Raw genomic sequence first — 15,803 nt, 5'->3', positions numbered from 1 at the left:
GTGTGTCTCCGCCTTTCTTTTACATTTGTTGTCAGCAGCAATCAATAATCAACAAGAAAAAATTAGCAGCAGTAGGAAAGGGGTGATTTCTCGCATGAAGCAAGGTAGAGGGAAGCCTCCAAGGAGTGACAGACACAGGGGAGCCAGGCTAATTTCAGGGCACGGCGTGGGGGGGGGGGGTGCGGTTGATGATGTTGTTTATGTTACCAGGATGGCAGAGCGGTGAAGACTGCTCGGAGCCAGCTGCAAGGATGAGGTCTAAGTCATGAATACCCAGGAGTTACAGGGCAGGGACAGGAGCATTGGCTAGAAGCCAGGGGACCTGGGGACAAGTCCCAGCATTGCCACTCTCTGGACCCACGACCTTGGACAAGTCACTTCCCTTATCTGAGCCCTAGTTTCCTTGAAAATGAGGAGCGTCATCAGTGATTTACAGCCATTGTTCCAGAAGTCAGCTGAAAGAGCGGGCAGTGCCTTTTTACCCAGAGCACCAGCACGCTGATCCTCTTCCACGTGTTGAAATGGCACTAAGATTCCCCTGACCTTCAAAGTCTCAAAAATAAGACTAGGAGATTGCTAAAGACCCTTTCAGCTAAGAAATTTAATACAGTCCTTTGAAATTGTTACTACGTTGCTCTCTCAGTCATAATAACTTGAGTGTGAATTAGATTTTGGCCCTTGTGTCTTCTAATGGCCACCTAGTAGGCATTTCCACAGGGAGAAGGTTCATTTTGGAACAAAGGGAAGACAGAGCCTGCAAAGCCGTGTGGGTCTGGGGGGACAGTAGCAACCATGAAGAGGCAGAGAAGGGCTGAGCATTGGTGAGCAATGAGGAGGGGAATTGGGGGGTCACTACAGAATGAGGCATGATATGAAGGGATGGGACCCCTTCCCCCAAACTCAAACCTATACTTCTGCCATTTTACCCAGGCCAGGCCTTGGGAACTCAAACCATATTCCTTAAAATACAGCTGTGTACCGTGACGTTCCAACCTGAGTATGTCTGCCACCCCGCCCCCAGCCAGGTGCCGTTGCTGTCTCCAGTCTTCTGGGGACTGAATATATTTAGTTTAATTTCTGGGCTATGTTTCCTACCACAAATGACCTCCTGGAGAAACAAATTGCCATAATCATAGAGCAGAGAGGCCTGGAGACCTCTCCTCCCACTCACCCCCTTGGTCACCAGCCCAGGCTTAGAACTGTCTTTCCTCTCCACTCAGACCCTTTCTGAGCTCTTGAATCTTCCTCCATGACACCCCAAGTTACCCGACCCTGGGAAGGAGCCACTCTCTGAGGGAGTAACAGTTGGCTGGATCTATCAGGGAAGCCGTTTGATCACCAGCAGGGGCCCAGGACCTGTGTCATTTGCTTACCAGCACTGGAGTCTGCATCAGTGTGTCCCTAAGAGTGGTTGGAGAAACCGTAATCTTAGCCGCTCTTAGGAAGTTAACAGTGCTCCTTAACGTATTAAAGGCTCTGAGAAGCCCTGATTTCCTTTGCCCCAGCTTAGCAGAATTCACTCAGAACAATTTTTATGGGTTGAATTCTTTCATCATGGAAACTTTTTTTTTAAGACTCTGGCCTTCTACAGAACACTTTGGGGGCGCCTGGGTAGCTCAGTCGGTTAAGTGCCCGACTTCGGCTCAGATGATCATCTCGCAGTTTGTGGGTTCGAGCCCCGCATCAGACTCTGTGCTGACAGCTCAGAGCCTGGAGCCTACTTCGGATTCTGTCTCCCTCTCTCTCTGCCCCTCCCCCAATCATGCTCTGTCTCTCTCTCTCAAAAATAAATAAATGTTAATAAAAAACACTTTGTAGCCATTGGAAACCTGCAAATATATGCAGGTAGGACTAAAAGTCATGATAAGCAGACAAGGTTGTGGGTGAAGAGGGTAGGAAGAAAAGGTTCAGGAATAAGCTTCAGGGCCCCATCCTGCTTTCACACCATCCTCATGGAGCTGCTGGCCAGGAGCAAGATTTGGCCTGTGGAAACTGTAGCAGCCTGGGGGCGGGGGGGGGGGGTCACTGTGGGTCCAAGTTCACCCCCCAAGGCATCCGTGTGCTATTGTAAAATCTCCTGGTCACCTGAAACCCTTAGCCCTTGGCTTCCTTAACGGCCCGCACCTGCAAGGCCTCTGCAGCATTTCCAGAAAGGTGTGGTGACCCCCACAGAATGCAGGGACCCTGGGGAAGCAGGCCAGGCATAAACACCACAGGACACCCTTGATCTGCCCTTGGAGGTAACTCTTAAAGGAACCATTTTTGAAACAGCTGGACAAAGGTTACCCACAGTAAACAGGTTCCCTGGAGGGGTAATCCTCCAGTAGCTAGTAAACCCCTCGCTAAACGCTACTGCGCAGTTTATTGGAAGAACCAGCGAGTAGTAAAGGCCCAGCAGGAGAGGCTTGCCCAGGAACACCAGGCCGTGAGAAAGAAGGGAGGAAGGAAGGGGCGTGGGGGGAGTGACAACAGGAGGGGACATCCTCATGAGATGCAGGGGAGGAAGACAGCCGAGTTGCTAAAGAGAACACCCATGAGGATAGCCACGGCAGCAGAGTCCAAGAACTCGGGGCGTGCAGGCTCGGGCCAGGCCTGGTGCTCGCAGAGCCCCGTACACCACTGGCCCTGGACCGAATCCACCCTGTGGACGTGTGGCCCACGCAGCATCTGGTTTTGTTTTTAACAATTGGCATTAGAAGCCAACATGTAAAAAGTAAGGGATTTTATTTCACACACACACACACACACACACACACACACACACCAGATTTCTACCTCCTCTTGAAAGTCAGGTGTCCTAATTTAAGTAACCCGGCGTTGATGTGGAGACAAGGGTTAGAGAGCAAAGGGTTGATTCGGGACCTGCTGACAGCGCAGGGGAGGAGGGGAGTGAGACAGCCAGTCTCTGTCACAGGGCGCGCTGTTAAGCCAGCTACTCCCCTGGGCAATTGGAGCAGAATCCGTCCAGGAAACCATACAGAGCAGATGCCCAATTCCACCCCAGGGGGAAAGGCAGCCTGGACTCTTCCTACACCAGTCCTTGTCAGTCTTTGGATGAAGGCTGCTTTTGGGGGAGGAGGTATTCGTTCCCCAGCACAGCCCTGCTGGGAGAACATTCCAGAATTCTGGAACACGCCTGTCAGGCCCAGAGATGCAGGCAGCTGGAGGTCTCCAGAGTTTAGTGTGAGTATGCAGAATGAGTGGGGGGTGGGGCGGGGTCTGACAGCACCCGCTCCTGGCGATGTGGGGCTCTCACTCCCACAGGGACACGGGCCTGCAGCTGGGGGAAGGCGGCCGCCCTCTGGCCACGCCCCTTGGTCACGCCCAGGCCACGCCCCCTGTCCCCTCCAATGCCAAGGCAGCATTTAGCACAGCGCTGGCACTGATATTTTACCTCCAGCTGAGACATGTCTGCGTATCCATTTCTGTCCAAAGTGAGAAAGCAGCAGGCCAAGAGGGCCACTGCTGTGACTCCATTCATTATAATTGCTCCCCAGGACCCATAAGCCTTTGCGTTCTCAACCTCCAGCTTGAAGTCCCGGTTGCACGCTGGGGTGTGAGCTGCGTTTCCCAGCAATGCCCGCCCCGGGCTCCTTAACACTTGACCCTGAGGAATAAGCTGGTTAGTGTGGAAACCGTGGGCTCGACGTCTGTCTGTCTGGTCAGAACCCTGAACGCAACCACCTCGTCGCCTTCTCTCTCCGCACCCACCTGGATTTCTCCTGCCCACCCGGCCCCTGGAGCACCTGCTGCCCACCTGGGCAGGGGCCAGACTAAGCGGTGAGGAAGAAGACAGGTGGTTCTGCCCACCTAGGGGGGGACGGGGCCACCCGTGTCCAGTCAGTCCACCCCAGATTCGCCCTCCCTGGCAAGGTTTCAACTTTTTCCCTCTCAGACATGCGTAGTAGGGATGCTCACCTGTGGGGGACACGGGCCCCCTGGGCATGCTGTTGCAATGATCAGCATGGAAACTCCCCCATGCCTGGGTTCAAATGCCACCCTATTCTCTCTCACCCAGGAAAGCTCAACAGAGTGACTAATCCAGGAGGCAGCATGTGCAAGGACCTGAAGGACTAAGAGGATTTGGAGCATTTGTGGCCCGTGGGACAGCTTGCTTCTGATGAGACAGGCAGCCAGAGAGGAGAGCAGAGCCTGAATGTGCAGGAGCCTCTAGGCCTGCACTAAAGGACTTGACCTGATCCTTCAAGCTAGGGAGCCACTGGAAGCCAGAGTGAAGCAGAGGGGCTTGCTATGATCACTGTATCCCACTTTACAGATGAGAAGAGTGAGGCCCAGACAGCCAACATTATCAGCAGTGTAAGGATGTGTGTGAATCCATGCCTCTCGCCCTCACAGACCCTTCTGTTTCATCCTTTGCCTCAAGTCTCCTGCTGTGATCTATTGAAACCCCACTGGCCATGTAAAGGTCAAGGAGGTACAAGCACAGAACCAGAGACTTCCCTTCGGGGTCATACAGAACAAGCCCGACCCCTCTCCCAAGTGCCCACTTTTCCAAGTCTGTCCCTGAGTCTGCTCTTCAGGCTTGAATAGCAGCAGTATGTCCCACCTGTGTGACCTTGGACCAGCAAATTGTCCTCTCTGGCCTTAGGTTGCTGACATGTAAAAATGGAGACAGTATCAACATGAGAGACAGGGATGCATGTCACGTGCCTGGTTCATGATGAGCTGAATGCACAGCTACTGCATTTACCTGAGGCCGTTCACCCCATGCCCGCCCTCTGCCAAGTGCCTCAGTGAGTCAGTGAATAGATACGTTATGAAGGCTGGAAGGAAGCCCCAGGTAAAGATTATAATGGGACTCAGGGAGCATGGGTCAGAGAGAATGAGTCCCTCAGCAGCTGCTGCAGGCGGTCAGGCTGCCCTTTGTCTGCAGGACAAATCCTGAAAACCAGAGCTAAGCTTCAGGGACAGACATCTTACTTCCAGCTGTCAGTGCGCCTCCTTCCTATCCTTCACGGGTGATGAAGCCTCAGCGAAAGGCTTCAGCATCGGCTCCCACTCTGCCTGACACTGCACAAGTGACTGTTGAATGAATGAATGAATGAATGAATGAATGAATGGTAATGAATGGTAATGAAGTTCAAGAAGCACTTGGACTTCACTTGGTGAAATTCAAGAAGCATTTGGGCGCCTGGGTGGCTCAGTTGGTTAAGTGTCCGACTTTGGCTCAGGTCATGATCTCACAGTTTGTGAGTTTGAGCCCTGCGTTGGGCTCTGTGCTGACAGCTGAGAGCCTGGAGCCTGCTTCAGATTCTGTGTCTCTTGATCTCTCTGACCTTCCTCCACTCGTGCTCTGTCTGTCTCTCTCTCTCAAAAATAAATAAACGTTAAAAAAAATTTTTTTAAAGGAGCACTTGGAATAAAGTCTTCCATTTCTTTTTATTGTGGTAAAATACACATGACATAAACTGTACTATTAGTGACACTTAGTACATGCCTAATGTACAGCCGTCACCACTCTCTGGCTCCAGAACATTTTCATCACCCCAGGAGGAAGCCCCATATTCCCTGGCAACCGCGAATCTGCTTTCTGTCCCTATGGGTTTGCCTATTCTGGACATTTCATGTAAATGAAACCATACAGTATGTGGCCTTCTGTGTCTGGCTTCTTTCACTGAGCACAATGTTTCCAAGGTTCATCCATGTAGGATGTATCAGCATTGCAATCCTTTTTAAGGCTAAAGAATGGGCCACTGTGTGGGCGGACCCCATTTTGTTTATCTGTTCATCCACTTATGGCCCCTCGGGTTGTTTCCAACTTTTGACAGCACTTTCATTTAGTAAACATTTCCTGCACACTTGCTGTGACCCAGGCCCCATGCTGGGTATCTGCTCATTATCTCTTATTGAACCCTCTGAACTGCTTGCAAATAGGTGGGAATTATCTCCCCATTTCACAGATAAAGGAACTGAGGCTCAGCAAGGTTTAAGGAAGTTGCTGAGATAGAAACAGTGGAGCCCGACAAGAGCTGGCTGTGTGCCCACCGTGTGCCAGACCCTGTGCAGCGCTGCAGGGTAGGAAATTGAAAGTACACGGGAACAGACTTCACATGTCAGACTTTTCAGGGCAGACACAGTGTTACATACTTTTTAAAGAAATTTTTTTATTATTTTGAGAGAGAGAGCAAGCAAGGGAGAGGCAGAGAGAGAGAGAGAGAGAGAGAGGCAGAGAGAGAATCCCAAGCGGGCTCCATGCTGTCAGCAGAGCCTGATGCAGGGCTTGAACTCACAAACCACAAGATTGGGATTTGAGCTGAAACCAAGACTCGGAAGCTTCACTGACTGAGCCACCCAGGTGCCCCGGTATTACTTACTTTCATACTTTCCAACAAAAGAAATTCATTGACAATTTCCATGAGGCTTGCTTTGTAACAATCTGTACCAAAAAATTCTGAGTCAGAAAAATAAAACCCCACCATCAATACCCCGTGTCTGCGTCAGTACTCCCCAACCCCCCGCCTATGACTGATGGGAATGTCCAAGTTGAAGTGGCCCGGGCCTTGCCAGCTCAAATGTAACTCACCAGCAACTTTCTGCCATTGATAGTGCTAAGTCACCAAGTCCATATCTGCATACAGGTCTTCTCAGGAGTCCAGGACCCTGCAGGGCACTTTATCTCAGACCCAGAAGCAGAGGGGCCAGACCCCAGTCCTGTGGCTCATGCAGGCCCCTGCCAAAACTTCTAGTCACTGAGCTCCCCTGGGCAGGCCTGGTTGCAGATGGGAATAAAGAGAATAAAATGGACTTCTAATGAGTTCTCTTTGCAGAAATGACAAGGTTGATTGAGTGTCCATGAGCATTTCAAGCAAGTGAACATTTGTATTATTGTTTCTCACTCAAAAACCTCCCTTGAAGCCCTCCCTCTGCCCCAGATACTCACAACTGAATGAGAATCATAATGATGAAGATTTATTGAGCATGTACTCTCTGCTAGCACTGTGCCCAGTGCCTACCTTGCATGATCTCATTGGCTGGTCCTCCCAACCTGTGAAATGCGCACTCGATTATCACCCATTTTACTGCTGAATGAACAAAGGCTTGCGGTGAGGGGGTGGGGGGTAGGGGAGGTGGGGGACAACACCTCCAGGTTTCAGACCCAGGTCTTGACTGCAGAGCTTGAACTCATAATAGCCACACCAGACAGTCATGGGGACATCTGTGAGTGTAGGGCCGTCAGCACCCTCGTCCCTCTCTTTGGTGACAGGATGGATTGGCTCAGTTGTCTGGGATCTTGGGCAATCCCTGCAGATGTTATCTGCCTCCGTGAACAGCGTTTGTGGGCTCCTGATGTAGACAAGAAAGAGGCAGTGGGTCCAGAGTCTCTAGAATTCGGCTTTTGCTGCCAATGGCACGGAGCTCACACTGGGAAACATCACGTGCAAGGCTCCCGGATGCAAGATCACTGTTCCCCTCCAGACACGAGCCCATAACAAACACACAAGAATAAAGCTCAAACAGCAGAGCCAAGAAATGTGAACCAAAATGCTGACCTCTTAAATTGACAACAATGTTTTTTATTTTATTTTTTTAAGTTTATTTATTTTGAGAGAGAGAGAAAACATGTAAGTCAGGGAGGGACACAGAGAGAGGGAGAGAGAATCCCAAGCAGGCTCCGTGATGTCAGCACAGAGCCCAACCCTGGGCTTGAACCTCATCAACCCTGAAATCATGACCAAAGCTGAAGTCAAAGGACCCAGCCACCCTGGCACCCCGGCAACGATGTTTGTTTTAAATAGTAAAAACCCAGTGCTGGAAAAGGTGTAGAAAAAACATCCATTCATCCTAAGGGAGATTGGAGGAGGAAAGTTTGGTGATAGGTATCAAACACCTTAACCTTTTTTCTTACCCTTTCCTCCAGTAAATCCAGTACTGGAGTTTATCTTAAGGAAATAACTGTGGCTGAATGCTAAGATTTAATGTTGTTGGACGGTAAGCATTGCTTATAATAGTGAAAACCCGGAAAACCACTTAAGTGTTGAATAGGAGAGAATTGGTCAAATAAACTGTGGTTGCACATGGAATGGGGTTCTCTGCAGCCGCTGAAATGAGCACGCAGAAGACTTTTTTTAATGACAAAGACGTTTAGGAAAATTACATGGCAAAAGTAATGTATAAAACAGCAAGTACCATATGACTCGATTTACAGCAAATATTCTCTATAATGTGAATGTGTTTGCACAGAGAAATGACTGGAAACACATAAGCCAACTGTGGATGGTAAATTACTTACCTGAGTTTTCCATAGTTTCTTTAACAAACATGTATCCCTTGCACCTGTCACCTGACCTTTAAGAGTATAGCTTCTAGGGGCGCCTGGGTGGCTCAGTTGCTTAAGCTTCGGACTCTTGATTTCAGCTCAGGTCATGATCTCAGGGTTCTGTGCAATGGGGCCCCTTGTAGGGTTCTGCGTTGATAGCGTAGAGTCTGCTTAGGACTCCCTCTCTCTCTTTCTCTCTCTGCCCCTCCCCTGCTCTCTCTCTCTATCTCTCACTATCTTAAAAACACACGCACACAAAAACGAGTGTTGCCTCTGGAATCAGGCTGTCCAAGTTCAAATCCCAATTCTATCCCTGGTGCACAGAGACATCTCTGAATTTCTGTATTCAAGGACACATGGCGATAATAATAATAACGCCAAAGCACCTGCTCAGGGGATGTTGGGAAGCTTTAAATGAGATGATAATACAATTTCTCACAGTGATTTATCATTACCATTACTATGATTATCCTAATTATTGTTATGATTATTTTTTAATGTTTTTTGTTTGTTTTTTAATTTTTTTGAGAGACAGCATGAGTGGAGGGACAGAGAGAGAGAGAGAGAGGGTGAGAGAGAACCCCAAGCTGACTGTGCACTGTCAGCGCGAAGCCTGACGCAGGGCTCAAACCCGTGAATCGTGAGATCACAACCTGAGCGGAAACCAAGAGTCAAGAGTCGAACGCATCCTGACTGAGCCCCCCAGGCGCCCCTGTTAGGATTATTCATATAACTCTTACAATTAGGAAAGAGAAAAGCCTTGAGTGTCCGCCTGCTCCTTCTGCCCCACTAGCTGGACCGCCAGCTCTGCCAGGGCCAGCCCGCCCCCCGTGGCCACCACGAGGTCTGAGACCTACAGCAAGGCCTTGGCCTCACACTTGCAGGACTCCAGTGTTCCGTCCGCCTCGCCCCGTCCACAGAGAGGGCTTGGAAGCAGCAGCCCAACAAACATCGGCTTGCTGGTCCCAGAGTGAGACGCGGAAGTTTACAAAAACGCGTCAGCAAATGTTTGATTTGGGAGGAGAGAAGGAGCAATACAGGAGGCTTTTCAGCAAGGCCCAGGAAGACCGTCCTTCGTCGCCGGAGCCTCCTTGTTTGCCCCGCTTGATTCTTCGCTTCATCCCGACCACATCATTTGCTGTGCAGCATCTGGCTCCAATATGGGGCTGATTTTAATAAATCCAAGACATCTCGCTTAGCCCAGCAGACTTGGAAGGAACCACAGAGAAACCCCACGGTGTTGCCAGCAAGAGCCCTGAAGGCCGAGATGGATAGGAGTGAGGAGGGTAGTAATAACCTAGTGAGGACCAGAGCGCATCCTGGGGGGGGGAGGAGGAGGCCCGTACATGTGACTGATGTATTTAGAAATCAAGAGGGACAGGCCAGAGAGAGACATGCCGTTGGAGCTACCGGCAGCCTCTGGCAAGTGTCCACCTGCCCTTGGTCTCTCTCCTCTTCTGTGGCCCCTCACGAGGCAGGAGCTGACTCATATGGGTCCCAGATTCCTCCAGATGTGAGAGAAGAATAGGATCATGGGACATGTTGTAGTTCTCCCCCCTCCCCCCACCTCTCCTTCCAGGAAGGGTAGGGTTTTCCAGCCAGACTTTATCCTCCAAGTTCGTTTACCCCGGAAGGAGGATGCAGTGTTCAGGCATCATCTGGAAGATCGCGGCCGTTCGCTGTGTTGACCCACAACAGAGCAGGTTACCCGTTGCCGGATACAACATCCGAGAGTGTGAACAGAAAGAGTAGGCTGAAAATGAGAGAAAGTGCATTCAATAAAAGCTGTGATTTCTAGAAGTTCCCACTCCACCCACTTCCCACAACTATTCTATTACCCCAAAATGAGAAATTAATTCCTCTGGGATTAGGATTGTGGAGAATGGGCCAAGACCCAAGGAAAAGGCCTTATGTTTGCAGGGTATCAAGCTGGCGTATATGGAGCTCATGAAGCAACAGCTAGGGAAACCTGTGCCTGACATCTCTGCATATCAGTAAAGTCTCAAAATACAGTTGGTCAGGGATGCCCTGAACAGGTTTGGGGGCTGGCCTCCTCTGATACTGCTGTTACTAATAAGACAGATTGGGCAGGAATATTAATTGTGACAATATTTGCCTTCTTCTCCCTTATTTTTTTAATTTTTTAAAATGTTTATTGGGGCGCCTGGGTGGCTCAGTCGGTTAAGCATCCGGCTTCGGCTCAGGTCATGATCTCACGGTTCATGGGCTTGAGCCTCGCGTCGGCTCTGTGCTGACAGCTAGCTCAGAGCCTGGAGACTGTCTTCGGATTCTGTGACTCCCTGTCTCTCTTCCCCTCCCCTGCTTTTATTTAAAAAAAAATTTTTTTTAATGTTTTATTTGTCTTTGAAAGAGAAAGAGTATGTGAGCAGGGGAGGGGCAGAGAGAGAGGAAGACACAGACTTCAAGCTCTGAGCTGTCAGCACAGAGCCCAGTACAGGGCTTGAACCCACAAACCGTGAGATCATGACCTGAGCTGAAGTCAGATGCTTAACTGGCTGAGCCACCCAGTGCACCATCTTGTTCTCCCTTATGTATGTAGAAGACGTTCAAAGAATGGGTAGGTCATGTTCCCTTTCCAAAAAGGAAGTAGGGACCAGATGCCTACATCCCGAACTCTGGGTCTCAGCAGGGAAGAGATAAGCCACCACTAAAGAAGTGACTAAACTCAACACTCCCCTTTTTATGACTTATTTAACAACAATAATAACAACAACAACAACGACAACAAAAATAGAGCTCCCTAAATGAACCTAGTGGTTTTCAACTCTGGGGACACATTAAAATCACCCACTGATTCTCAAACTTTCCTATGCATCAGAATCTCCTGGATGACTTGCTATAAAAAACACAGATTTCTGGACCTAACTCGAGTTTCTGACTCAGTGGGTCAGGGTGTGTCAACTAAAAAAAAAAAAAAAAAAAAAGGAACCTCAGAATAGGGTAGTAAATGCTTTATTCGTTGTCTTACTGAGGTTACATGTGCTTGCAACCGATCCTCCAAGGTAGAATCATAAGGTATAATGTGTTCAGTTGTAAAAATTAAGGTTTACTGATTTCCATATAGTCACATACATTTTCTATAATCTTTACATTTTTAAAATGTTTATTAATGTTTATTCATTTTTTGAGAGAAAGAGATGGAGCACAAGTTGGGGAGGAGCAGAGAGAGAGGGAGACACAGAATCCCAGGCCGGCTCCAGGCTCTGAGCTGTCAGCACAGAGCCTGACACGAGACTCAAACCCACGAAGTGTGAGATCATAACCCGACCTGGAGTCAGACGCTTAACCAACTGAGCCACCCAGGCACCCCTCCATACTGTATCTTAATACATTATGTTTCTGGGGCGCCTGGGTGGCTCAGTCGGTTAAGCATCCGACTTCAGCTCAGGTCATGATCTCACAGTCTGTGGGTTTGAGCCCCACATCGGGCTCTGTGCTGACAGCTCAGAGCCTGGGGCCTGCTTTAGATCCTGTGTCTCCCTTTCTCTCTGCCCCTTCCCTGCTCATGCTCTGTCTCTCTCTGTCTCTCAAAATAAATAAACGTTACAAAAATTTTTTAAAAAACATTGTTTCTATAATACCCGATTGTTAAAAAATGTTGCCTGCATGCCTCTGCCTAAATGGTTTTCCAGTTCTTCTTGGCTTGGTTTCTCCTTGAGGTCACTTGAGATGGTCACTGTAGGCTAAAGTAGGTCGCCTCTTTCAGTGCACTGAGGGTTTAGCACACAAGTAGAGCCTGAGAATTTGCATTTTACCAAGTGTTGTCGGTGCTGCTGGTCTCTGGACCCCACGTTGGAAAGCACTGCCCTCCCCCTGTTCTCGGAGACTGATTCAATTGGTCTGGAGCGGGGCCTGGACATCTGTTACTTAGAAGATCCCAGAGTGGGTTGCCTGGCTGGCTCATTCACGTAGAGCACGAGACTCTTGATCTCAGGGTTGTGAGTTCAAGCCCCAGGTTGGGCATAGAATTTACTTAGGAAGGAAGGAAGGAAGGAAGGAAGGAAGGAAGGAAGGAAGGAAGGAAGGAAGGAAGGAAGGAAGGAAGGAAGGAAGGGCCCAGAGGATCCTGGGAAAACCTCCATCACCTGCAGGGTCAATTAAGGTATGATGTGCTACAAGACCACATTATAAAAATAAGTACAAACATCCAGTTATCAGTTAAGGACTAATGAAAACCCAGCTGTTCTTAATCATGGCCTTATCTCACTCCTATTCCTTTTGCACATCAAAGAGAAATCTTGACATCTTTCTCTGACTTGGCCAGTCTGCAGCTTCCCAGAGGCCGTTTCTGCATCTCTGATTTGCTCTGGATTCTGGCTGAGTGCTGGCATCAGCACCGGTCACAGCCCTTAGCTCTCAGTCTCCGCAGGTTCCCTGAGGTCTTACTGCCCTCCCTCGTTGCTTTGTTCCAAGAGACACGCTCCCTCTCCTTGCACATGGGGCTGACAGCCCCCAGATCTCCCCTTCCTTATGACGAGGAAAGCTGATTTGCCTTGATCAGTGCAAGAGCCAAGGTCCTGTGAGCCCACGTCCCCGGCTCGGCTCGGGGAAGGCAGCAGCTGAGCATGCAGCTGCCGGCCTGATCCCTGGTCTGCAAGGGCATAAATCCCCTTCTGAGGCCTGGCAGAAGGGGAGCTGTGGGCCTCCGCCCCACTGCGAGAAGATTTACAAAACAAAGAGCAGATGCTCTGAACAAGGACTTCCCCAAGAATGGAGCCCAATACATTCATTCACATCAGGAAGGGAAGGGTCCTTGGATGCTGGCCCATTCCTGCTACAGAGCCTCAAAGAGACGCAGATGGGGAAGCCAAATGACCAGGCAGCCCTAAGGGGCAGAGGGAGGAGAATGAACACAGTCTACCTCCCTTGGCCCAAGCTCTTATAAGCAGGATCTTTTTTTCTAAATGTTTTATTTGTTTTGAGAGAGAGAAAAAATGAGCAGGGGAGGAGCAGAAGGAGAGGGTGGGTGAAGGAGAGAGAGAGAGAGAGAGAGAATCTTAAACAAGCTCACACCCAGCACAGAGCCCAAGGCAGGGCTCGATCCCATGGCCATGAGATCATGACCTGAGCCAAAACCAAGAGTCAGATGCTTAACCAACTGAGACACCCAGGTGCCCCTACAAAGAGTATCTAATTTAATCCTTACAATCCCCACAAGAGATGCTGTCATTGCTCCTATTTTGACGGTGAGGAAACAGAGGCTCAGAGATGTCAAGCACCTGCCTAAAGTCACACAGCTAGTATGCTGGCTAACATTTATCGAGTCATTACTACAAGCCAGGCACTGCTTTAGTTGTTTTTTTTTTTTTTTTTTACACATACTCACCTATTCAAACCCCACAAAAATCCTGGAAGTGGCATATGAGTCAGCATAAGCTAGGTTGTAGTGTGGTAATCCCCAAAGTCTCAAGGAATAACATAACAAAGGTTTATTTCTCCACCTACACAAAGCCTGCTATGCAGCCATGTGACTTTCCAGGGCAACTTTCCTTCATTCAGTGACCAAGCAAGCCAGGCAGCTTTGATCTGGTGGCTTGGCCAACTGAGCCGGAGGACACCTTGATGCAGAGGCAGAAGAAAAGATGGACGGAGGCCTGTGCTGGTTTTTTTATGTCACTTCAGCCCACAGGCCATTGGCAAATGTGAGTCACGTGGTGCCCACCAACTTGTGGGGGGAGGGGGGCCTTGGAAAGGCAAGGTTTGGTGACCATCACTCTCTCTGCCACAGGTAGGTATTATTGCTATTGTTATTCCCATTTTACAGACAAGAAAACTAAAGCCAAGAGGCGAGGTGACTTGCTGTATTAGTTTGCCAGCGCTGTCCCTGCAAAGTGTCACCAACTGGGTGGCTCAAGCAACAGAAACATATTGTCACACTGTTCTGGAGGCTGGGAGTCTGAGATCCAGGTGTCGGCAGGCTCCTGTCTTTCTGCAGGTTGTGTGGAAGAATCCGTGCATGCCTCTTTCCCCGTTTCTGGCAGTTTGCTGATATCCTTGGGGTTCTTTGGCTTGTAGAGGCATAACCCTGACCTCTGCCTTCATCTTCACACAGCATTCTTTCTAGATGCGTCTGCCTCCAAATTTCTCCTGTTTATGAGGACACCAGTTATACCTGATTACGGGCCCACCCTACTCCAGTGTGACCTCATCCTGACAGATTTCATCTGCAACAGCCCTCACTGCAAATAAGATCTTATTCTGAAGTACTAGAAGTTAGGGGTTCACCATATGAATTTGGGGGAGCACAATTCAACCCATAGTCCTTGCTCAAGATCACACGTGACCAGTAAGTTAACTTGAATCCCAGGCTGTCTCATTGAACTCACCATCCAAGGTAATAATGACTTCCTCTGGGGTGGAAGTCTAGAAAACATTTGGAGCCACGGTGATGATGAGAATGAATCAGAATGAATCGTGTTTTCCTGGTCGGTCCCCAGAGGCAGGGATCAGACCTCGTAAACCCACTCTCACACTTGTCCTGACTCTCTAAACAACAAAAGCCACTTAAACTCTTCAATAAGGATGTTGAAAACCTCCAAGAAATTAAAATTCCTCTCCGTTCTTACTCCTTCCACACAAATGGGGTACAGTGTTCTCCTCACAACCAACAGCCGTGGGGCTCTGGTCTAGAAGGAAGACATGTCTGCCTTTCCCATCGTTACCAACCAGGATAGTGGTGTGGCCCCGACAGAATGAATGGGCATCACAGCCGACCTCAATCTGGCAGGTGTGACCGCTGACCTCTGCTCCACCTTCTTGTGTCTGCTATTAAGTACGTGAGGAAACAGGAAAGGGTGTGTGTGCACATATATTAATTCACATACCTTCCTGTGCTCTCGCCAGGGTTCCTACCCATTACTCCACCCGGCCCCAGAGCAAACAGACTCCATCTTTATTTTTAAAGTCTCCATCTTTGCCCATAACCTCCCCCCAGGGGGTCTCCTGTTGCACTGAGGCACTTAGCCCAGATGGGAAGGAAACAAGTTGAATATTTTAGAGTTTGGGTGTCAATCATAACATGTATCGTTTTATAACTGAGCCCTTAGAGTCCCTCTCTCGTGAGTCCATTTGCCTCTCTGAACCTCAATTTCACCACATATAAAATGCAGGCAACGGGGGCAGTGTGAGGTCGTTAGTTTTACATGGATGCTTCGAAGACCCCCTCGTTCCAGAAATATAATAATAATAATAAGCAAAATATGTTTGTAAAAATTAAAAAGCTCCCTTTCCCCAAAAAAGACAAAGTCACAATCAAAAACATAATCAACATTTTTGCGGTGCAGAAATGGAATGAAAACTCCAAACTGTGAGAGGGGCAGAAGCCCTGGGGTCAGAGGCAGAAGCCTGCAAAGCTGGTGAGAAACTACACTTTAGGGGGCAGGGCAGAGCAGGACAGAGGCATGACTTCTCCTGCAGGACTCACAGGAGGTCCCTCTCTGCACAGACACCTGTGTCTGACCTCCCCAGTGTAAGCTCGGAGTAGGCCCCCAAGTAGCCCGTGTCA

At 49.2% G+C, this 15,803-nt stretch overlaps 1 long non-coding RNA gene across 1 annotated transcript; it reads right to left on the bottom strand.

Moving 5' to 3' along the window:
* Nucleotides 1–6,333: 6,333 nt before the first annotated feature.
* LOC120247567 lies at nucleotides 6,334–7,028 on the bottom strand. Its single transcript, XR_005532352.1, has 3 exons — nucleotides 6,975–7,028; nucleotides 6,545–6,730; nucleotides 6,334–6,397 (listed from the first exon to the last, which is right to left on the bottom strand). It is a non-coding gene; the product is annotated as an uncharacterized LOC120247567 (long non-coding RNA).
* Between the last annotated feature and the right edge of the window lie 8,775 nt (nucleotides 7,029–15,803).

This window comes from Hyaena hyaena, unplaced genomic scaffold (genome assembly GCF_003009895.1).
Source record: "Hyaena hyaena isolate Hyena2069 unplaced genomic scaffold, ASM300989v1 scaffold_531, whole genome shotgun sequence".
In the NCBI taxonomy this organism is placed as follows: Eukaryota; Metazoa; Chordata; class Mammalia; order Carnivora; family Hyaenidae; genus Hyaena; species Hyaena hyaena.
The sequence above is the reverse complement of the archived record's forward strand: the minus strand, read 5'-3'. Positions and strand labels throughout refer to the sequence as shown.